The 24,236-nt window shown below is 42.5% G+C and overlaps 1 long non-coding RNA gene across 1 annotated transcript; it reads left to right on the forward strand.

Annotated features, from left to right (window-relative positions):
* The first annotated feature begins 3,671 nt into the window (after positions 1-3,671).
* On the forward strand, positions 3,672-23,561 carry LOC309864595. Its single transcript, XR_014311633.1, has 3 exons — positions 3,672-3,877; positions 22,168-22,315; positions 23,204-23,561. It is a non-coding gene; the product is annotated as an uncharacterized lncRNA (long non-coding RNA).
* The last annotated feature ends 675 nt before the right edge of the window (positions 23,562-24,236 follow it).

The raw sequence follows: 24,236 nt of genomic DNA on the forward strand, positions 1-24,236 counted from the left end.
AATACTAGTCTGTTATAAAATACACATGGAAGAATGTTCTTGCACTATCATATTCAATTTCGGGTACTAACTGATTAGGAAGATGAGGCAGAATTTGGGAGCCCCTAGAATGAGTCTGTTTCCGGTTGGAATGGGAAATATTTAAGAATCAAATTAAATGATCTCAAATCCACTCTGGAATGAAACAGGTTATAAGGGAAATACAGAAGATGTTGAAATGGACCTGTTGGCTCATTGTGAGCTTTCCTGGTCGAATGGAGACCTCTACCATGATGCTTGTCCTCCATGTCCCACCCGTCCCATACCTGCTATCCTGGCACCAAAGGGCCATCAGACTTTAGGCTCAGTCTGCAGTTCCAAATGGAAACCCTCTGTTCCCACAGTAGTGGACAGGATGACTCTGGTTGCTGGTGGAAGCGTCAGCTGCTTTAGTCCAACAGTTCAAGAGAGGATCAGAAGAGCATAAGGACGATATTGGAAAAAAATACTCGGACGAATTTCCAGAACACAATATTTCTCTTTGCAATTTTTGAGTGTTCTGTAGCCAACCTGCCAAAAAAATGTGAAAACTATAAATAGAGAGGAGTTGGAAAGAGAAATGAGGACCTGTCACAGTGCCAGCGAAAATAGGGAACTGAGAATCTTCCAGAGATTCAGAGTCAAAGGGGGTTAATATTTACTTAGAAAAGAAGTCGTGGGCACAAGTTCTAGGATGAAATGAAGGCAAGAGAGGGAAGTTAGGGAATCGAGAGAGAGAGAGACTTGAAGATAAAAAAAAGTCAACTTAAAGTCTCATTCCTCATTAAGGAAAGTACGTATCAGAGAAGAGGGGAGAGACTGGGATATAGTTGATCGCCGATTGTGTCTGGCTCTGATTAGAAGCTTTGTATCCACTTTTTAATTTAATCTTCCAGCCTGTTTCCTGGATTCCAGCTTCTATTTCCTATGAAATAGGTACCATCACCAAAGACGAGAGTCAAACATGTAACAGTAGTCAAATCTTTAACAGCGCGGACAACTAACCAACCAAAAGCTGGCCCGGGGACCCCTGCAGAGTCAAGTGTTACACGCCCAGTGCCTGGATCACGAGGCCATGGTAGGGATCTTGGGAAGGGTTTAGGGTAGGGAGACACACAGCAGGTTCTGGCCAGAGGCTAGTCACCAAACTTTGTGTGGCTGAAGGGGTGTGTACCAGCTGAATGGCAGCTCCCAGACGAAACTGAGGGAAATGTACTTTGGGAAGGTTTCCGCTGACTCTCCGCCTTTCCTTCATCCTCCCCAGGGTGTTCCATTAGCATTTGGGGTCTGGGGTCTTGCCTGTTGCTCCTGGCTTTGGTGGGCCATGCCACTGCCACAGCCAGGGCTCCAAGTGGCAGTGCACTGTATGGGCTCTTGACTGTTCCCTCCTTACTCTCGGAAGGAGAACAGGCAGCAGGGATTTTCATTCTTTGTTGGCACCTACTCTCTTCAGCAACCCCAAGATCAGTACCCCAGGCTGCACAAGCTCAGGTTCATGTCTTTACCAAAGGCCGGCAATAATTTCAGAAAGGAATGACAATGAAGGTAAAAAACAGTTCAACTACTCGCTCATCTGGACTTCTAGGGCAGGTGGGGTTCCCAGACAACTTTATTCCATCGGTCTGGCACCCTTGCCCCCCTTCTCGGTGCCTTGGTGATGAGTGCGGGCCTTGCTGTTTGCTCTGCCTGAATTTGCCCTTGTCGCTTATTAGTACTGTGGCCCTGGGCTAAAAGTCATGCCTCTCAGAGCCAATCGGAATAGCTTATTACACCTATTGATTCTGGCATAGTGGGCCTGTGAGGAAATCTCTCTTCTTCATCCCTCCTCCTTCTCAGTCTTCCCCTCCTCCACCTTTTCCTCCTCCTTCTTTGATGTGTAAACCAAGGTATTTGGGGAGCAGGGAATGATGTGATGTTTGGGATTTACTTTAAAATATATTCCAGACCTCCCCCCTCCCCAAAAACAAAAATACAGGCACTTCGGGGGCAGTAGAAGGAGGGCCTATGAAACAGTTTGGGAAGCAGAGTGATAAGTACTCGGAAGGGGCAGGATCCTTCTGCTCTACACATTTTGGTGTATGCTTGAGAATTTTCATAATAAGAGTAAACAAACAAAGACCAAATAATGAGGCTTTCATTCCCTATATCCAAATGACCACAACAGGGCATAGAATGCAATTTCATAGTTGTTCCCCTGGCAATTTATTCTGATTCTCCAAATAAGATTCCAGCTCTCATCCTACCTGTCATAGTCTCTGGATATTGACTGGGAACGTTTTCCTCAACAAGGCCTTGCCAGGCCCACTGCTAGGGAATGTATTGTTTCAGATTCTGTACTCAGGTTTTAAAGATTTTTTTTAATTTATTTATCAGAGGAGGGGGAGAGCGAGCACAGGCAGATAGAATGACAGGCAGAGGCAGAGGGAGAAGCAGGCTCCCTGCCAAGCAAGGAGCCCTTGTGGGACTCCATCCGAGGACGCTGGGATCATGACCTGAGCCGAAGGCAGCTGCTTAACCAACTGAGCCACCCAGGCGTCCCTGTACTCACGTTTTAAAAAAAAGTGACCAGTTTCCCGTTTGGAGTAACTCGAATGCAAGACTCACTGTAAGCCGTTGTCTTGCTGTGTCCCATCCCTTTCTAAGGACTGCTTGTGCTATCTCTGGGAGATCACAGCATTAGGAGGGGCAGCCCAGGCCTGGGCTATTACAGCAAAGCTGCAGTCTGAAGGGCACGCGTGAGATCTGTGGTTTGAGCTGTCAGAGTCTCACGGAGAAAAAAAAGAGAAATGAATCATCATTTGACCATGACATGCCCACTAAAGGGGAGGACAGTGGGAGAAAGAGCAAGGGAAGAGGAAAGAAAAATCTCAAAATAAATGTGGGGTGGACGGCAGGAGGAGGGGGGGCAGGTGTGGCGATTGAACCAACGCTAGCCAAACACACGATTCCGCCCATTCTAGAGCGGACTGGACATAAACATGCTCCCACATCTACTTGTCGGCTGCGTTTTGTCGGCCAGTAGCGAGGTGATTCTTTAAGAGCTCTGAGAACCCAAACTTGTGGCCTCCCAGCAGCTGAGCCGAAGTGGAGCTGGGAGCTGCCCAGACGACCCGAGGCTGCCAGCTGACCACCTTCCTCCCTACTGATCGCTGGAGCCAAGCTCGGCGGGGGAGAAGCCACGCTCGCGGGTGGGTGCGGGGGCTAAGGGCGGAAGCCGGGTTCCCACAGAGGACTCCGCGCCCAGGCGGCTGCAGCGGCGGCGCAAGGGGACCGGAGGCCTGACACCGGGACGCGCCCCCCACTCTGGACAACCGGCCGCAGAAGTAAAGGGCCAGCATCCCGCCACAGCTATGCTTCCCGCGGGACAATCTCGGGAGAAGGTCCTGGAAGAGGCTCGCAGGCCGATTTTCCGAGGGAAACGGCGAGGTGGGGAGGGAGCGCCCCTGACCCTACCCGCCCTCCCCTCTCCCGCTCACCCCGCATCACCAGCGGCGGGGCTGCTCCGCAGAAACTTACTCGAGGTTGTAGTGTCGCCCGCCGCCACATGGGGGCCGCATCACCTGCTGGCTCGCGTTAGCGGTCCGCACCCCTCTCTTGGCGGAGGCAGGCGGAGGCGGGCCTGCGGAGTCCTCTTTCATTGGCCGGGGCGCAGACGCTGCCATGTTGGAGGAAGCAGTGCCTTCTGTTCGGTGGAAACGCCCTGGCTTCACCGGTAGCGTCGGGGAGCGCAGCCTCCTACCTTTCCTCCTCGCTCGAGTGTCGGTGCTGAGAGGCGGCGGCCGGCGGGATGGAGAGAAGTAGGATGAACCTGCCCAAGGGGCCGGACAGGCTCTGCTTCGACAAGGACGTGTTCATGAAGGTGCGCGCCTGGGCTCTGCTCCCCGGAGCTGTGACGTGGGTGGCCTGCCCTCCTTGGCCCTCCGGGGCCTCTCCTCGGGCTTCTCCTGTGGGCTTCCTGGGCCGTCCCCGCCCCGGACGGGTCCTCGGCAGGGACCTCACTGCACTTCGCAGTGAGTCTCTTGGCCTCGGGTGGGCTAGGTGCAACCTGGAGAAAGCACTCCTGTGAAATCGTGCACATTGAAGGAAAAGGCCTGAAAGTTCAGGGCAAGTGGTTTTGAGCTAAACATAAAAGCCCCGGACCCGTAGGACCCGCCTCTGGTACCGTGCGGCACAGTCAGACCGCCGCTCCCCCAGCCTGACAGAAGCCTCCCAGTGCCTTGTGCCTAGAAGCTCAGCGACTGTGCGTTGAACACATCTCTGAACACACGTACTTACCAGGAATCGGGTCAAAAAGGCACTTAAGCTAACGTTTATGCCTGACTTTCGTCTTAAGCTCAGAATGAGAAATCTGAAAGACTGTACTGTCCTTACTGGTTCTGGTCCAGTACTACAAAGCATACCAAGCTCCTTTTCTAATGTTTCCCTACTTCTCTTGGTGAAGTCAGCCTGAAGCTGGCAGCAGATAACTGTAGGACATAAACTTACAGAATAGAAATTTAAACTGAAAAGACTTTACTGACAGGAAAGGTTCATCAGACATAGCCTTGAAAATGTCCCAAGGTTTGAATCAGAGCCAGGAGGAGCTTTATCTGTTTTCTGTATCCCTCTGGGTCTGTACTTAAACTATCAAAACGTATATGTTTAATTTCTAAGGATTGGGATTTAGTAGCTGGTTTCAGTGTTAAAAAGTTTTGGCTCTGTAGGTACCTAAAATTCTGAAGAGTTTGAATTTCTTACTTTTTTATGGCTTCAAGTCATAATATGTTTTTTTCTTTTTTGGGTTAACCAGCTAGTTCCTTTTTGATACTTGCATTCAGATCACATCTCCCAAACTCTGGCTTTAAAAGTCCTTATGTCTGGATCCTCTGCGGTGTGGCCATATCATTTTTAATATGTAGGGATGTCTAGACGAAGGTATATTGTACTCTTGTTCTTGTATGGTGATGTTAAGCCACTGTAATAAAAGGTGTAAAGTGAATGGAGTGTCTGAAGGAGAGCACAGAGTGAATTCTCTGATCCAGAAACCTTTTGTTAATGAAGGACACGTGATGAGGAGAGAGGTCATTGGAAGAAGAAAAGGCACACACATAGACTTAAAGAATCTCAAAGCACGGAAGTCTCTTTAGCTTGTCTGTCTTTGGACTTCGTCAGGCTTTCTTTGGGCCTAACACTAGCATTTTCTAACACTTCCTAGCCCTGCCATCTTTCTCACTCTGAGCTGACAGAATGCCTTTGGTCAAAGCAGCTTCAGAAAATAGAAATCTCAAAATAGCAGTTCTAAAGTAGGACTTAGAGGTAGGAAGAGAGCAAACTGGGAAAGTGGCTAGAATGCCAGCAATTCCATATTCTTTCAAAGCTCTGAAATTTCTGAATATAATGTACAATTTGTAGTGTTAATGAACATGACCCCTTCATACATAGAAGGAAAATACATGGAACAGCTGTTCTGTGTAAAGTGGTATTGATCTTCTATGTGGGAGCTGGAGATAAAGGTTATTTGCAATTTCTGTTTCCATCAGAGAGATGTTTTGTTAAGTTACAGTTCCGAGGCAGAAATGAGCGGAGAGCTTGCTGTCGGGGTTGTATTTCTACATAGGTGTCTTGTTTGGCACATTTTGGAATGAGACTGGGATGGTAGAAAGGGAGATGGGGTGGAGCTGCGGGTTGCACCTTGGACACTGCATACATTGAGGGGTCCACGTTGATGCAGTCTTCATGGTAGAGCTGCAGTCAGGTTTACAGCAGGAAGTTGCATGGTCATATCTGTTGAGTTCGAGCTGACTGGTGGCAGGAGACTACTTAAAAAGTCATGTTTATGAGATCTAATAAGAAATAGAAGGGGAAAGGTATGCAAAAGAGGTAGGTGATCAAAGTGCAGGAATGGCAGATGGGGAAGGGTCACCTGGGGCAGAGGCACTGGCAACATCATACTTTGTCGGCTTAGAAATCCGAAAATCCTTTGGGTTGACAGCCAACTAATAGATGAGCAGGACATAAGGTATTGGTAGTAGGGGGAGAAAGTGGCATAACAGATAAATTAGACCATTTACATGGGTGTGCTATTGACATCACAAGTAGCCTTCCTCTTTCATCTCCAGTCGTACAGAAAAATTAGCAGCCATCCCACGGGACCTCTTCCATCCTGCTGACCATGATCCCATTCTTGTATTTGTCCCCTTCTCCTCCTCGCCTGGTATGGGAAGGGGCTCTCCTTCCTCCTCGGGTTCAGTCTCCACTCTGGCTCGGAGTCCATGCCCTCCCGCCCTTCCAGGAGCCTGCAAGGATCCTCTCCCCTGCACTCCTTCCCATCACGCGCTCCTGTTTGATCCTCTCCCACTTGACTGCCCCACCTCTAGGTATTACCCTGTCACTGTCGCGCATCACAGCCAGTGCTCAGGGGTTGACTTGACTTTCCCACCTTCCACCCTTCAGGCCCTGTCGTTCCACTAAAGAGTTCTTACCAAAACTGTTTCTAAGTCAGCGCACCTGACCTTTCTCTGTCTCCTTACTCGACATCGCAGTAGACCAAATGCTCTGCATTGCTTCCTGTCTTTCTTCTACCTCTCTGATGTGTCTCCTGTGCAAAGTCATGCTCCTGGTAGCCACTGAATGCTGATTATGGGCTCAGCCCCGTGTTCCTTTCTTTCCCTAGATGACCTTTTGTGCAGCTTCATGACCACCTATCAGCAGGTAAGGCAGATTCCTGTCTCTGGTCCACACGCTTCCTGAGCACCAGTTCTGTATATCGGACTTGCTGATCTTTCTTCTCGGATGTGTCTGTGGCCCCTCAGACTCATCAGGTTCAAGACAGAATTCATGAGCACCTCCTCCACGGAAAACCACCTTTCTTATTCTATTGCCTCTCTCGGTAAACACTTCATCCGTTTAGCCTGGAGTCGGGAAACCAGAAGTCAACTCCTACTCTGTCACCTTTCCAAAATCTAGTCTGTTACACCAAGTCCTGTGGATTTCGCTTACTAAACCTCTTGAGTCCATATACTTCTTTCCATCTCTTCTCGTACCTTTGCAGTGCGCCCTTGCCATCACACCGTAGAAGCTTCTCACCCAGTCTCCATGTGCCTTCCTTGTCTTTCTGGCCCCTGGTCTACACTGCAGCCGAGCCACTGTTGTCAGAATGCGGATGTGATCTTGTATGTACCAGGTGACTGGTCAGTCCACCAGCTCTTGAAAAACCATTTTCCCACGCACTCGAACGTATTTCAAAGAGAATCAGTCCCCCATGGGGTAGTTTTCCTTGGTAGACAGTTTGTTTCTGCAATGAGCCATCTGCCTCCTTTGAACTTCTCTGTGTCAGTTCCTCTCTGGAACCTGTGGCTTCGTTGGCACCCCGGGTAGGCACATGATGACCTTTTCCATGAGAAGTGAAGGCAGGAGCCCTCTGGACGGTGAATGTATGTACCCTCATGTTCCATAGGTAAAAGAACCGTGTGTGGGGGTCGGGGGGTAAGTCCTTGAGGCTCCTCCCTGTTCTAATTGGGTGAACTGGGAATTTTGAGGCAGGAAGCAGGTCCTGTGTGTCCTTGTTTGCAGGGAGCATGCATTCTGATGGACAAAACGGAAAAGGGGAAGAATGAGCAGCTGCTCAGATCTGTTTGTACTGTGCTGGCTGATTAGCTGTGACCTGCAGATGTGGGTCCCATCCTCGGCTCTGCTCTCTGCCTGCTTATGTCTGTCTTGGGGCAAATCACTCGCCTCCGGCCTTCTGTTTGCTTGTTAGTATAATGAGGTGGTGCTTATCTATGTGATCTTTGCCGGCTCCTCTGAAAAGACTCTAGTCCATCCTGGCTTGCAGATAAGGAAACTGAGGCCTGAGGGGTGATGACTTCCTTTAAAGCCACACAGCTAGTTGGGGCCAATCACAGGCCAGATCTCCTGACCCCCACGCATCAGTCCTTGGAAATCCTACTGTAATATGTTCCTTTCCAGAGGCCACAGGTGGGAACTGAGGGAAGTGGGACAATCAGAACATTAAGAATAGCGCAGAAGATGGCACAATGTCCGCATGCCTTGGCACCTGCATTTCACCAATAGGGCCACCTCTTACCTTAGAAGAAGTTCCCACAGGGCTGGTGATCTGGATGCCTGGCCTGGAGCTTAGCTATGGTAAATGGGACCAGAGGGAAGTGATGGCTGTTTGAGGTGGACTTTGTTGACAGCAGCTGGAGATAGCAGCTGACAGAGGAGGAAGAGGGAAGAGTGACAGACGGCAGATAGCCGCAGGCCCACAGGTCAGCCACTGTTGCCCAGGGTCGCTCATCCCCAGGAGCCGACTTCATATCACAGGATCTGAGTGCTTACCCTGTGGGTTCTTAGTTCGATGTCACGTCTTGATGACAAGATTCCATTCTCTTCCGCATCAGTGTGAGACAGACATCGTAATGAAATTCTAATTAGCCAAATATGGAATGTAAGCCTGGAACTCATTTTATAGAGAAATTTTCTTATGTGAACTACTTTCCCTGATGATAGAGGAGTTGTGACGATGTAACATCAGATAAAGTTTATCTGATTGGCACTTGTAAGAAGGGTTCCCGGCAAAAAAGAACTGTTTTTTTGTTGTTGTTGTCCTCCCTTTTGATCTTTCCTTTCCATTCCTTTTTTTTTGTTTTGTTTGTTTTTTTTTTTTTTGTCTTGTGAGCGGTCATCTGATTTATAAAAAGATGCAACAAAAAGTAAAATGGTACAAGATAATCAGTTTCAAAACATAAAAAAGTGAGTGTCTTTAGCCATAGCTCAGAACAGAGGAACTGGGTAAGGAGAATTGCTTGTATGAACTGGCAACAGGAAAAGTTGGTAAAGGAGAGCTGAGGAACTCTATTAAGACATAGGAGTGAGGGGCTCCATCATCATCTGGCATTTGCTCAGTGTCGTCTATATGGTTAGAGATGTCCATGATGGGAACTCCAGCAATCTTCTGGGTCTGGGTCAGCTGATGCCACAGTGTAACACTCTGAAGTACTTCCATACTGAGCAGTCATCTGCATAGTTTGTCTTGTGTGTACGTGGTAATCATTTGAATCTTGGCTCTTTCGCAATCCTTAGAGCCTCTTGATACTTTCACCCCGGTTTCTCAGTTTCAGCCATTACACAGTCAGTTGTACAACTGGTAAACTTGGCACACAGCCCATCCATCATTGACCGGTCAAGTTTGGCTTAAATAGAAAAGTTGATAAAGTCAGTACCAACCAGGATGTGGTAAGTCGGCCCAGCTGTGTGTTTATATTGGAAAAAGCAGGAGGGATGTTGGGGGACTTCTCTTTCCTTGAGTGCATGGGATCCTTCTTTTCTTTCTTTTTAGGTTTTAATCTGTCCTTCTCTCAGAGAAGGATCTCAGAGCTAAGCATTCGCTTCCTGGTCACATAGTTTCTTGCTTTCTCTTGCTTCCCCATGTTCACATCATGCCCATTTCTCCTTGCTTTTGATTTTCTAATTCACTCTTTGTAGTACCATAAAACTTATTTAAATAAAATGTTGGCCTACTAAGTTATTGATTATTAGTAAGTTCTTTGTTCAAAATTTGAGAGCAAGAAGTATTATGTAAATATATCTTTTTGTTATTTAACTAGTCTTACAACATTTAGCATCAAATTTCTTGAAACATTTAAACAAATTAATCACAAACTGGGGCTTGGGCTCTTTCTTTCTTTCTTTTTTTTTTTTTAAGTAATCTCTATACCCAACATGGGACTTGAACTCACAACCCTGAGATCAAGACCTGCACGCTCCAGTGACTGAACAAGCCAGGTGCCCTTTGGGCTTTTTGTTTTTAAGTTCCTCAGGTGAGGGGGTGCCTTAGTGGCTCAGAGGTTTAAGCTTCTGCCTTCAGCTCAGGTCATGGTCTCAGGGTCCTGGGGTCGAGCCCTGCATGGGACACTCTGCTCAGCATGGAGCATGATTCCCTCCCTCTCTGCCTACTTGTGATCTCTCTCTCTGTGTCAAATAAATAAATAAAATCTTAAAAAAAAAAGTTCCTTAAGTGATTCTAATGTGTGACCAGTGTTGAGAACTCTAGCACTGGATAATTCCTTTAAATAGCTCAAGAAATTAATTTTGAAAAGCGAACTAAAAGCCTACATAGATTATGATTGGTGTTAAATTGAGGGGAAAAAAGAGATAAAAAGAAGAAATCAGCTGGAACAGAGTGTAATTAGGTACTCAAATATTTGTTAGATGGATAAATACATTTACGGAATGTAGGGTTTGTTGTTTTTTTTTGTCTCTTCATAAATATGTCAAATGGGTATATAAATTCAAGAAAGGAATTTGATATAAAATTGATTAAAATGTTAGAACAGAAGTTTTTTAGAATTTTAGTGTTACTATTTCATGATGCTTTTAAGATGATCTCTCTGTAGATGGTGGGAAGATCTTGTTAGCATATGTTTTTAATTTTCAAGCTTGAATAATTTAGTCACCGAACAAAGATTTAGAATGAGTTTTGGGAGACAGAAGTCCTAGATTATGTCCCCACCTAGCTGGGTCAGAGATTTGAGAGCAGGGGCTGGAGGGAAGAGCTCCAAGGACATTTTTGTATACATGCTGATACCTTGGGCGGGAACACTCTTCCCACACTTCCGGTGGCTAGCTCTTTTGTGTCACTTGGATCTCAACTCATTGTTCTATATTTCCTGGTTCATCCAAGTTAAAATACATCCCATTTGTCACTCAACCTTTACTGTGTCCTGTTTTCTTTTTAGCTGTGATCACTATTCATTAATCACTATTTGATCACTGTTCATTAATATAATGTTTGTCTACATATTTATTTTCTCATTTCTGCATTAGAATATCTGCTCCTTAAAAGCAGAGACCTTGTCTTTTCTTTTCATGACTGTGTCCCCAGGTCTTAGAGCAGAGCTGGAGTTGCATGATAAATATTTGAGGAATATTTATGGGATATACAGGGACATTTATTCATCTCTGTTGTCCATTGTTTTCAAGAATGGTTGGAAACACACACATACGTGAGCTCACACAAACTTTCTATGTCTTTCAACCCCTATGTAGTGTGCAGATTAGTGCTTAACTATTTTGGTTTTTTGTCTCGATGAAATGGGACATGTTTCATAAATTTCATATGCCCTCTTAGTACTTCTCATCATTACAGAGTGATGGTTCTGGGGGATTCTGCTTCTCGTGGAGATAGTATATAGTGATTTTATAAGTCCATGTATCTGGGAAGGAGTGTTTTACTTCTTGGCAGCTTAGAGAACTTCAATCTTTCCAAATTCCATGTAATTTTCATAGCATTAAAGCTACTAATTTCAGATTATTGGTAAGTTTTAAATGATTAATTCCCAGGTTACTTTGAATTATTCTTTGTTTGCCATCCCTGATTGCAGCTAGTTAGTAAAGTAGCTAAACTTTTAAACTCTACTTGGTTTTAATTTTGAGTGAAGTCACTGCTTCTCTCATGGTTAATGGTTCTTAATTACCTGCAGCTTGTCTGGTTTGCTCATTTATTTTCCTGTGTTCCAACACCTCTTGTGATCTCCCAACTTCTGGCCTTTTGGGGGATTTGTACTTTAACTGGGTTCAGATAGGAAATGCCCCTGAGTACAAAGAGAAGATATTTTTCTTCTAACTTCACTATCTCCTATTATTAATGGATTACATTGTTGTGGTACATGTGTTACAACTGATGAACCAGCATTGATACAGTATTAATTAAAATCCATGGTTTACATTAGGGTTCACTCCTCTTTCTATAGTTCTGTGGGTCTTGACAAATGTATAATGTTATTTACCTACTGTTGGTATCTTACAGCCTAGTTTCATTGCCTTGAAAAACCCTGTACCTCATCTATTTGTTTCTTCTCCTCTCTCTGCACCCTCCTTGCTCACCCCTCAGCCCGGGATCTTTTTACTGTCTAGAGTTTTACCTTTTTAGAGGCACCTGGCTGGCTTAGTTGCTAGGGCATCTGACTCTTGATCTCAGGGTTGTGAGTTCTAGCCACCACATTGGGTATAGAGATGACCTAAACAATAAATAAAAATAAAAATGTTGGTTAATTTTTACCTTTTCCAGAATGCCATAGAGTTGGAATCATATAGTATTTAGCCTTTGAGACTGGTCCTTCACTTAGCAATATGCATTTAAGGTTCTTCGAAGTCTTGTGGCTTAATAATTCATCTTTTAATTGTCGAATAATCCGTTGTGTGGGTGTGGCACAGTGTACCTGTTCACCTACTGAAGGAGATTGGATTGCTTCCAAGTTTTGGCACTTCAGAGAATAAAGCTGCTGTAAATATCCGTGTGCAGGTTTTTGTGTGGACACTAGTTTTAAGCTCTTTTGGGTAAATACAAAGGAGCACAATTACTGATCTTATAGTGAGAATGTGTTTAGTTCTGTGAGAAACTGCCAAGCTGTCTCACACAGTGCCTCCCATTTTGCATTCTGACCAAACAGTGAATGAGAGTTTGGTTGTCCCACATCCTTGCTAGCATTTGGTATTACTAGTGCTTTGGATTTTATTTGCAATTTCTTAATGACATACAAAGTTGAGCATCTTTTCAGATCCTTTTTTTTTTTTTCGTTTTTAAAGATTCTATTTATTTATTAACAGCACAAGCATACGGAGAGGTAGCAGCAGGCAGCAGGAGAGGGAAAAAAGCAGGCTCCTCGCTGAGCCGGGGGCCCAGTGTGGATTTCAGTCCCAGGACCTGAGCTAAAGGCAGATGCTTAACTGACTGGGGTTCCCAGCCACCGCTCTTTTCACATTTTTAAATTAGGTTTGATTTCTTGTTGGTACTAAGACATCTTTATATTATATTTCTTATTTTAAGTCCTTTACCATGGCTGTGTTTTGCAGATATTTTCTCTACTCTGTGACTGGTCTTTTCATCTCTCTCTTTTTTTTTTTTTTAAAGATTTTATTTATTTATTTGTCAGAGAAAGAGCGAGCGAGAGTGAGCACAGGCAGACAGAGTGGAAGGCAGAGTCAGAGGGTGAAGCAGGATCCCTGCGGAGCAAGGATCCCAATGTGGGTCTCGATCCCAGGACGCTGGGATCATGACCTGAGCCAAAGGCAGCTGCTTAACCAACTGAGCCACCCAGTTGTCCCGTCTTTTCATTCTCTTAACAGTGTCTTTTACAGAGAAGTTTAATTTTAACAAAGTCCCTCTCATCAATTTTTTTCTTTCGTAGATCATGCTTTTGGTTTTATATCTGAAAAGTCATTGCCAAATCCAAGGATCCCTACATTTTTTCTTATGTCATCTTTAAGAAGTTTTGCATTTTACGTTTAGGTTTTGTGAAAGGTGTGAAAAGTTTGTTTTTATTCTTTTCATTTGTTTGTTTTTTCTTATCAATGTCCCATTGTTCGGTTCCATTTGTTGAAGACTGTCCTTGCCATTGAGTTGCCTTTGCCTGTGTGTGTGGATGTTGTTCTGGGCTCTCCACTCTGTTCCAAGCACCTGTCTCTTTTGCCAGGCACCTTCTGTCTTAATCACTATAGCTTTAATAGTAAGTCTTGAGATTGGGTGGTGGCAATCCTCAATTTCCTTTTTTTCCCCGCTCTTTAATATTTTGTTGACTACTCTGGGACTCTTGGTTTTCCAGTTTTCCATCCAAATTTTAGAGTCAACATGTTGGTATCCACAGAATAACTTCCTGGCATTTTGATTGGGAATGCATTGAGTCTGTCGATCAATTTGGGAAGAACTGACCTCTTAACAGTATTGAGTGTTCTTACCCAAGATTGTGGACTTTCTTTCCACTTCACATCTTACCTTGCTTGTTATCTTTCATCAGAATTTTATACTTTTTCTCATATAGATCTTGTGCATATTTTGTTAGATTTGCACCTAAGTATTAATTTTTTTGGTATGCTAATGTAAATGGTCTTGTGTTTTTAACTTCAAATTCCACTTGTACATTGCTGGTATATACGAAAGCAATTGACTTTTTAAATTTTTTAATTAAAATTCAATCTCGTTAACATACAGTGTACTTTTAGTTTCATGGTTAGAATTTCGTGATTCATTGGTTGCATACAACACCCAGAGCTCATCCCAACAAGTGCCCTCCTTAATACCCTTCACGCAGTTACCCCAACTTTTCCCTCTCCAGTAACCCTCAGTTTGTTTCCTGTAGTTAAGTCTCTTGTGATTTGCCTCCCTGTCTGTTTCTATTTTTCCTTCCCTTCTCCTATATTCATCTGTTGTTTCTTAAGTTCCACATGTGACTGAAACTATATGGTATTTGTCTTCCTCTAGTTCCATCCATGTCCTTGCAAATGGCAAGATTTTGTTCTTTTTGATGGCTGAGTAATGTGTGTGTGTGTGTGTGTGTGTGTGTGTGTGTATGTATACCACATCTTCTTTATCCATTCATCTGTTGATGGACATTTGGGCTCTTTCAATAGTTTGACTATAAACATCGGGGTGCTTTTGCCCCTTCAAATCACTTTGTGTACTTTGGATAAACATCTAATAGGGCAATTGCTAAGTCGTTGGGTTGTTACATTTTTAACTTTTTGATGAGCCTCCATACTGTTTTCCAGAGTTGCATTCCCACCAACAGTGTAGGAGGATTCCCCTTTCTCCACATCTTCGCCAACATCTGTTGTTTCCTGACTTGTTAATTTTAGACATTTTGACTGATGTAAGGTGGTGTCTCATTGTGGTTTTGATTTGTATTTCCCTGATGCTGAGTGATGTGGAGCCCTTTTTCATGTGTCTGTTGGCCATTTGGATGTCTTCTTTGGTCTGTTCATGTCTTCTGTCCATTTCTTGACTGGATTTTTTTGTTTTTTGGATGTTGAGTTTGATAAATTCTTTATAAATTTTGAATACTGGCCCTTTGTCTGATACATCATTGGAAAGCAATTGACTTCTGTATTTTAACTGTGTATTGTGCAGACTTGCTATAATCACTTGACTAGTTTCAGGAGGGTGTGGGGTGTAAAGTCTTTGTATTTTCTGTAGACAGTCATGTCATCTCTGAACAAAGTTTTATTCTTTCCCAGGTTGTATACCTTTTGTTTCCTTTTCTTACCTTATTTCATTAGTTTGGCCTTCCAGTATAGTATTGAATAGTAGTAGTAGGAGGGACATCCTTGCCTTGATTCCCTGTCTTCTATTTTCTCAGTATTAATATCATGTTAGCTGTGGATTTTTGGAAACATTCTTTATCAAGTTGAGGAAGTCCTCCTATTCTTAGTTTCCTGAGGGTTAATAATGAAGAGGTGTGGATTTTGTTAAATGTATTTTTTCCTCCCTTCATTGATATGATCATGTGATTTTCTTTCTGTTGATATGATGGATCACATTGATTTTCTAATGTTGAACATTTTCTAATGTTGCATACCTGGAATAAATCCTACATGACCCTGGTGTATAATTTTTTAATATAGTGTTTGCTTTTATTTGCTAATTTTTGTTGAAGATTTTTGTGTCTGTGTTCATGAGAGATACTAGTTTATAGTTTCTTTTCTTGTAGTATTGGTTTTGGTGTCAGGGTAATAATGATCTCCTAGAATGATTTAGGAAGTACTCCTTCTAGTTTTACTTTCTGGAAGAGATTTTAGAGAATTGTGTAGTATTCCATAAATGTTTGGTTGAATTTACAGTGATTGGGATTGTTAGCAGTAGCCCTCCCTTCTTTCATCTGATATTAGTAATTTATGTCTTCTACCTTTTTTTCTTTGTTTGAATGGCTAAGGGTCTATCTGTTTTATTGATGTTTTCAAAGAAACAGACTTGGGGTTTATTGATTTAAAAAAAAAATTCCTGGTTTTAATTACATTGATTTCTGCTCTAATTTTTATTTTTTTTTTCTACTTCCTTTAGGTTTTTTTTTAATGATTTTATTCGACACAGAGAGAGTCAGTGAGAGAGGGAATACAGGCAGGAGGAATGGGAGATGGAGAAGCAGCCTCCCTGAGCAGGAAGCTCTGATGCAGGGCTCTGTCCCAGGACCCTAGGACCATGTCCTGAGCCAAAGGCAGATGATTAACCAACTGAACCACCCAGGAGCCCCTCCTTACTTTAGATTTGATTTTGTTGTTGTTGCCTAAAATGGAAGCTTAGATTATTGACTTTAATCTTTTTTTTTCTAATATTTGCATTCAGTACTGTATTTTCCCTTTAAGCAGCATTCCACACATTTTGCTACATTGTATTTTGTTGAGACTGGTCTCCTGTCATTTAGAAGTGTGTCATTTAATCTCCATGTATTTTGGACTTCTTCAACTATCTTCTGTTACTGATTTTTAATTCCATTGCGGTCTGAGAACATACTTGGTATAATTTTTATTTTTAAAAATTTGTTGTGTTTTGTGGCCCAGAATTATTCTGTCTTGATGAGTGTTCCATATGAGCTTAAGAAGAATGTGTGTTGCACTATTACTGGGCGAAATAGTCTGTGTACATCTGTTGTACGGTAATTGATGGTGGTGTTAAGTGTGCCATGTCTGGACTGAATGTCCACATCTGTCAAATCCTGTTGCCCTGCTGCTGGATCGGCCCATTAATGATGAAGAAGTGTTGAAGTCACCAGCTGTGATAATAGAATTGTTTATTTCTCCCTGCAGTTCTGTTAGGTTGTGTCTTACCTGTGTTGATCAGGCACACATACCTTAAGGATAATTGTGTCTTCTTGGTCAGTCGATTTCTTTATCATTATGTAATGCTGCTCTTTATGCCTGATAATTTTCCTTCTCTGAAATCTGCTTTGTCTGAAATTCATGTAGCTACGCCATTGTTCCTGTGATTAGTGTTACTTTGGATTTTTTTTAATGTATCCTAGCATTTAGCTTGTTGATATTTAAGTTGTTTCATTTTTCATCAAAATATAATTCACAAAGCATAATAGTTGCCATTTTAAAGCGTACTCTTCTCTGGTTTTTAGTATATTTACTGTGTATATGGTACATACGTCACTTCTGTCTAATTGCAGAATGCTTCCATCACCCGAAAAATAAACCTCTTACTTCCAATTCTCCCCTCCCCTTATTCCCTGGCAATCATGAATCTACTTTCTGTTTTTATGGATTTGCCTTTTCTGGAACATCTCATATCAGTGGAATTGTATAACACGTGACCTTTTGTGTCTGGCTTCCTTTAACCTGAGAGTAGAATGTTTTCAGACTTCACTCGTGTTGTAGCATGTAACAGTTTATTCCTTTTTATGGTTGTGTAAGAGGCTCTTCCACATTTTATGTATCCATTCATCAGTTGATGGACGTTGGGTATATACTCTTTTGGCTGTTACGAGCAGCGCTGCTGTGCACATTCATGTACAGGTTGTGGCAGGAACATCTGTTGTCAGTTCTGTCGGTGTCATACCCCTAGACGTAGAACTGCTGGGTAATTGTACGTGTGTAACTTCTTGAGGAGCTACTGAGCTGTTTGCTGCCTTAGCCACACTGTTTTACATTCTCACCGACAATACAGGAGGGTTCCAGCTTCTCCGCCTTCTTGCCAGCACTTTTCTTCTTCTTTTTTTTTCTTTTTCTTTTTCTTATTTTACCATAGTTGTCCTAGTGGGTGTGACGTGGCATCTGCATGTGCTTTTGATTCGCATTTCCCCAATGACTAAGGATGTCGAACATCCCGACATGTGCTCTTGACCGTCTGTGTATCATCTTTGGAGAAATGTCTATTCAAAAGTCTTTGGCTTGTTTTTAAATTAGTTTATTTGTCTTTTTGTTGTTGAGTTCTAAGAGTATATTTGCATATTCTGGTTATTAGATCCTTGTCAGACAAATGATTTGCAGATACTCTCTCCCATTCTGTGGGTTGTCTTTTCACGTTCTCCGTAGTGTCCTTTGACACACGAAAGTTTTTATTTTGATCAAGTTCAGCTTATCTAATATTTCTTATTGCTTTGTGTATCATGTCTAAGAAAGCTTTTCCCGATCCAAAGTCATACAGATTTTCACCTGTTTTCTCTGAGTGTTACAGTTTTGACTCTTACATTTAAATCTTTGATCCATTTTGAGTTATATTTTTGTGTATGTGTGACGTTGCTGTTCCAAGTTCATTCTTTTGCATGTAGATATTCACTTGTCCCAGTAGTAGGCACTCGAAAAGACTGTTCCCCCCCCCCATTAAATGGTCTTGGCATCCTTGTGAAAAATCAGTTGACCATAAATGTATGGGTTGTAAATACTTTCTTTTTGAATACTTGGGGAATCTACACTATAAAGTAAAACCATTCCTAAAGTAGTAAAACCATTCTTGGTTAAGTGAAATGGGTCTCTATTATGGCACTGTGAGTTTGGGTTTGCTTTTCACAGCAAATGCTGCCTCACCCAGTATTCACAGATGTTCCGAGTTATTTAGTCATGTGTTATGCAACTTTTGTTTATCTGAGAACAAATGCATAAATGGTAAGTTGAGTACTAATATTACCTAATAGCATTTGTTCACTGAGGCTAAGTTATATGATTTATTTATTTATTTAAGATTTTATTTGAGAGTGAGAGAGTGCAGGAGCAGGAGGAAGGGACAGAGGGAGAAGCAGGCTCCTTGCTCAGCAGAGCGCCTGATGTGGAACTCAAACCCAAGAGACTGGGATCATGACCTGAGCCAAAGGCAGATGCTTAACCACATAGGCACCCCAGTTATACAATTTAGAATGCCATCATGAAGTTCAAGAACTTCAACAATGTGTAACTGAGGCAGGGAAAGTGATCAACCTAAAGGTATACAGTTGATGAGTAGGATGGCCAGGATTATGAACCAAGACCCCCTCCCGTGATGTACTACATAACTATGATGTAAGGTCTGAAATTGTCTCAGGAGAGAAAGGTCCAGGCTAATTTGGTCACCAGTGTAAGGAGCAGGTGGCTTTCTGTAGATGACTGTGAAATTACGGTTTGGTATGAAGTCCTTCTCTCCGACACTAGCAGGGTCAGTCTTTGGTTGATTAACTAAAAAAGTCAGTTTAAACAAGTACTCTTAGGGAATGGTACATACAGTTTTTAGCATTTTATTTGGAAAAAATATATGTACATTTATTCTCCATTGAAACAGTGCCAGGTCTTTTCTCTGGAAACTGGCCTGCAGATTAGATTTCTGAGTTATCACAGCACTTGGGTCGCTCAATAGGTTAGGCATCTACCTTCAGTTCAGGTCATGACCTCGGGGTCCTGGGATGGAGTCCCACATTGGGCCCCCTGTTCAGCAGGGAATCTCCTCCCATTGCCCCTTTCTCTGCTCATACTGTCTCTCTGTGTCTCAAATAAATAAAAAGAATCTTTAAAAAAAGTTTTCTATGTTGTCTTTTTTTGCATTCAGTTTCAGTTTCTTTAACTGAATTGAGTGAGAATCCTGTGATCACTCCCTCCCTGCCTGGTACTTGGTCATCTCACCCATACCTAACTTAGCAAAAATTTTCTTATTGATTTCTTTATATCAAATCTTTCCAAAGTAGCTGTGTTAGTTTTCAAAAGAACAGTGATTTTTTTTGCAGTCATATTTTGTTGGTTTACATAGTGTTTAATGAAAAGTAAGTGTAGGTGTCCTTAACTAGTTTGGGAATCATCACATTTGATTCTTTTTTTTTTTTTTTAAGATTTATTTATTTGACAGAGAGAAATCACAAGTAGACAGAGAGGCAGCCAGAGAGAGAGAGAGAGAGGGAAGCAAGCTCCCTGCCGAGCAGAGAGCTCGATGCGGGACCCGATCCCAGGACCCTGAGATCATGACCTGAGCCGAAGGCAGCGGCTTAATCCACTGAGCCACCCAGGCGCCCCATCACATTTGATTCTTGCTGACTAAACAGGTCATGGAGTAGCAGAGTCACAGGGGAATTAGATAGTAATTTATTGCCTCTAAGCATATAAGCCTACCAGGGTATCACAGTATTGTAGAGGGGAAACACAGGATAGCTAATCCTGTGAGACCAATACTTGGAAATAGGTTATGAAAGATTTGGAACATCTGTTCAATGGGACACTCAGCATGCACATAAAATATTAATAGAAATGTATGTGTTTTATGTAAAGACATTCAAGTTATATTTTTAGATGGGAAATTTTTTTTAATAGAATGGGTTTTTATTTTTTATTTTTTATTCTTTTTTTAAGATTTTATTTATTTATTTGACAGAGAGAGAGAGAGGTCACAAGGAGGCAGAGAGACAGGCAGAGAGAGGGGGGAAAGTAGGCTCCGGCTGAGCAGAGAGCCTGATGTGAGGCTTGATCTCAGGACCCTGAGATATGACCTGAGCTGAAGGCAGAGGCTTAACCCACTGAGCCATCCAGGTGCCCCTAGATGGGAAATAGTTTAGAAGAGCATGAATATTTGTGTGTGTGTGTGTGTGTGTGTGTGTACACACATACATAGATAAGGTCTGGGGTTTCCATTCAAGATGGTGGCATGGGAGGATCTTGATCTCATCTCTTCTATGAAATACACACTGAATCTATAGCTCCATATGGAAAAATTTCCTGTGGAAAAAACCCTACAACTAGCTGAGTGACTCCTACACATTAGGTGAGTAAGGAAAAAAACCTATGTTGAAGTAAGAATCAGTCTTGCCATAAACCCCACCCCTGGTACAGCGACCTGGGATTGGGAGGGTACTCAAAACCCCAGGCTTCTCCCTGAGGAGCAAAGGGTTTGAGCCCCACTTCTGGCACCCCAACTTCCAAGACGTACATCTAAGAGACAAGACCCCAAAACATCCAGCTTTGGAAGCCATCAGAGCTTGCACCCATGAGACCCACAAGGCTATAGCAAACTGAGAAACAGTTCTTAAAGCAGTCCCGCGAGTAGACTGACCCACCCTGGAACTCAGCACAGAAGTAGCAGACTGAAATGGGATCAGATTTCTGTGAAAGAGGCTCATTTGCTTATCTTAAAGCCCTGAGGGGCAGGCATCTAATTTAACGTGGATCTGGGAGCCTAGTAAGGTATTCTCCAAAGATGGAGCTGATGGGTACCATCTTTGCGCTGTCCCTCTACCTCGCTTCTGCTTTCTGGTATCTCCTGGAAAGGAGCTTGAATGCTCGTATGATGCCCCGAGGTTTGCAGTTGCTACCCAGGTATACCTCTAGATCACCTGGCTCAAGCAGCCAGCAAGACTCACACTCACGGTAGTGAGTATCACAGTATTTACAACAACCAAGACTTGGAAATAACTAAAGTGTCCACCAATGGGGTGAATGGATAAAGACAATGTGTGTGTATACGATGGAATATTAACCATAAAAAGAAGGAAGTCTTGCCATTTGCAACAACATGGATGGACCTTGAGGATATTGTGCTGAGTGAAATAAGTCAGACAGAGAAAGAGAAATACTGTATGATCTCCCTCACATGTGGAATCTAAAAAACAAAACAAAATGAAGTCATAGAGAACAGATTGGTGGTTGCCAGAGGCGAGGTTGTGGAGGAAATAGATGAAGGGGTCCAGTGGTATAAACTTCCAGTTAATAAGATAAGCCTTGGGGATGTAATGTACATCATAGTGACTGTCGTAAATAATACTGTGTATTATTGTATATTAATTTTATTATTTTTTATTAGAAATATGTATTATTAGCCCCAGGGTTACAGGTCTGTGAATTGTCAGGCTTACACACTTCCCAGCACTCACCATAGTACATACCTTCCCCAATGTCCACAACCCCACGACCCTCTCCATACACCCCTCCCCCCAGCAACCCTCAGTTTGTTTTGTGAGATTAAGAGTCTCTTATGGTTTGTCTCCCTCCCAATCCAATATTTTTTTTTAAGATTTAATTTATTTATTGGACAGACAGAAGTCACAAGTAGGCAGAGAGGCAGGCAGAGAGAGAGGAGGAAGCAGGATCCCCGTTGAGCAGAGAGCCCGATGTGGCCTCGATTCCAGGACCCTGTGATCATGACCTGAGCCGAAGGCAGAGGCTTTAACCCACTGAGCCACCCAGGTGCCCCCCTCCGAATCAAATCTTGTTTCATTTTTCCTTCCCTACCCCCACACCCCCCACTTTGCCTCTCAAATTCCTCATATCAGGGAGATTGTATGATAATTGTCTTTCTCTGATTATTTCACTCAGCATACCTTCTAGTTCCATCCACGTCATTGCACATGGCAAGATTTCATTTCTTTTGATGGCTGCATAGTATTATATATATATATATATATATATATATATATATATATTTTAAGATTTTATTTATTTATTTGACAGAGATCACAAGTAGGAAGAGAGGCAGGCAGAGAGAGAGGAGGAAACAGGCTCCCTGCTGAGGAGAGAACCTGATGTGGGGCTCGATCCAAGGTCCCTGGAATCATGACCTGAGCCGAAGGCAGAGGCCTTAACTCACTGAGCTACCCAGGTGCCATATATTATTATATATTTAAAGTTGCTAAAGCTTAATAGTTCTTAGCACAAGAAAAAAATGTGTATGTTTGGTGATGGATGTTAACTAGTCTTAGGGTGATCATTTCACAACAGATAAAAATATGGAATTTTTATGTTGTATGCCTGAAACTAACATGTGTCCATTATATGTCAGTTTCTTTAAAAAGTAATTGATATTTTATTTTTTTAAAAATTATTTATTTATTAGACAGAGATCACAAGTAGGCAGGGAGGCAGGCAGAGAGAGAGACAGGGAAGCAGGCTCCCTGCTGAGCAGAAAGCCCAATGTGGGCTTGAACCCATAACCACTGAACCAGCCAGGCACCCCAAAAGTAATTTATATTTTAAAGAGAAAGCCTATGGCACCTGGGTGGCTCAGTCAGTTAAGCGTCTGCCTTCGGTTGAGATCTTGATTTCAGGGTCTTGGAATGAACCCTGGCATCAGGCTCCCAGCTCAGCAGAGAGCCGGCTTCTCCCTCTGCCCCTCCTCCCACTTGTTCTCTCTCTCTCTCAAATAAATAAAATCTTAAAAAAAAAAAAAAAAAGTAAAGAGACCAAAACAAAGTCTGGAAGGATGTGAATCGCTGTGTTACAATTAAGAAAAAGCTGTTTCTATTTTGAGAAGAGCCTCTTTGAAATGTATAATTAAAAGAAATAAAATGCCTGTAGAGTTAGGCAACAGGAGAGAATGGTCTTGGTGAGGGGCCCCCTTTCCCATAATCTTAGGAAGTGAGTAGACCCCCTGATGTCCTGTGTGTGTTCCCCTGCAGTAATACGGCCTCTTATTCTTTCTCTTATCTTATTTTTCTATGTAAAATGTGGTATCAGTGCAATCATTTTTTCTTTCTGGTTTGATTTTCAGGAAGATTTCAACGTCGATCACTTTGTGTCTGATTGTAGGAAGCGTGTCCAGCTGGAGGAACTAAGAGGAGATCTGGAACTCTACTATAAACTTCTTAAAATAGCCATGGTCGAGCTCATCAACAAGGATTATGCAGATTTTGTCAACCTTTCCACAAACTTGGTAAACCTGAAATTCACAAGTCCTACACACACACACACACACACACACACACACACACACACTTTCTCTCTCCTTCATATTTATTAAAAGGGCAGAGTTTTTAGGAACCTTTCAGTTGATTACCCCACCAACCCCACCAGAAACTTGAAGAAATTACCAATTTCATTAATAAAAGAACTAAACTTTTTGGAATACATTTTTTTGTTTTAGTTTTTATTCATTTAAGGTTGCTCTAGTTTGATTATGTTTCAAATTCATTAGTCAACAGTGAAAAGTAAAGGATAATAATACCCAAGGGGTTGTTTTATTAGTTGCTAAGTGATTACCCTGAAGTCTTCCTTGATTTAGACTAATTTGTAGGAGCAAATGTCCACCACTCTTACAATGTTTAATTTACTCCCAGGTATATCTGTTAGCCAGAGCTAGGTTGAGGGAACATTGGCCAATATTGATATTTAAAAAGTTTGGTTTTATAAAAATATAAGAATGATTTGCAGTGAGCTTATCAATTGTTTGTAAAAGCCGTTTAGAAATGTTGAATTTTGTTACTTGGCAGAAAAGTCTCCTTGTTGATGCTTCATTTTGTTTTAAATCTGTTTGTCCAGAGAAGCACAGAAAGTTGCAGCTCCGTGGGAATTTCAAGAAGCATTAAAATTAATGATGCACATTTGCTTTTGGGAAATATATCACTAAGATAAATATCCCAATAGGATTAAAAGCCTAGAAAATTTTACTTCTGTTTAATTTCTATTTTTCTCAAGGCTTATAATAATGTTTAAGAGAGATGTAGCCCGTCAGACTTTCACATCAGCTGGCTGAGTATCATCAATTACAGACAGAGAACTGTTCACCTTCTGCGAAAATTTTTCAC

This window comes from Mustela nivalis (genome assembly GCF_964662115.1).
Source record: "Mustela nivalis genome assembly, chromosome: 5".
NCBI classification, from domain to species: domain Eukaryota; kingdom Metazoa; phylum Chordata; class Mammalia; order Carnivora; family Mustelidae; genus Mustela; species Mustela nivalis.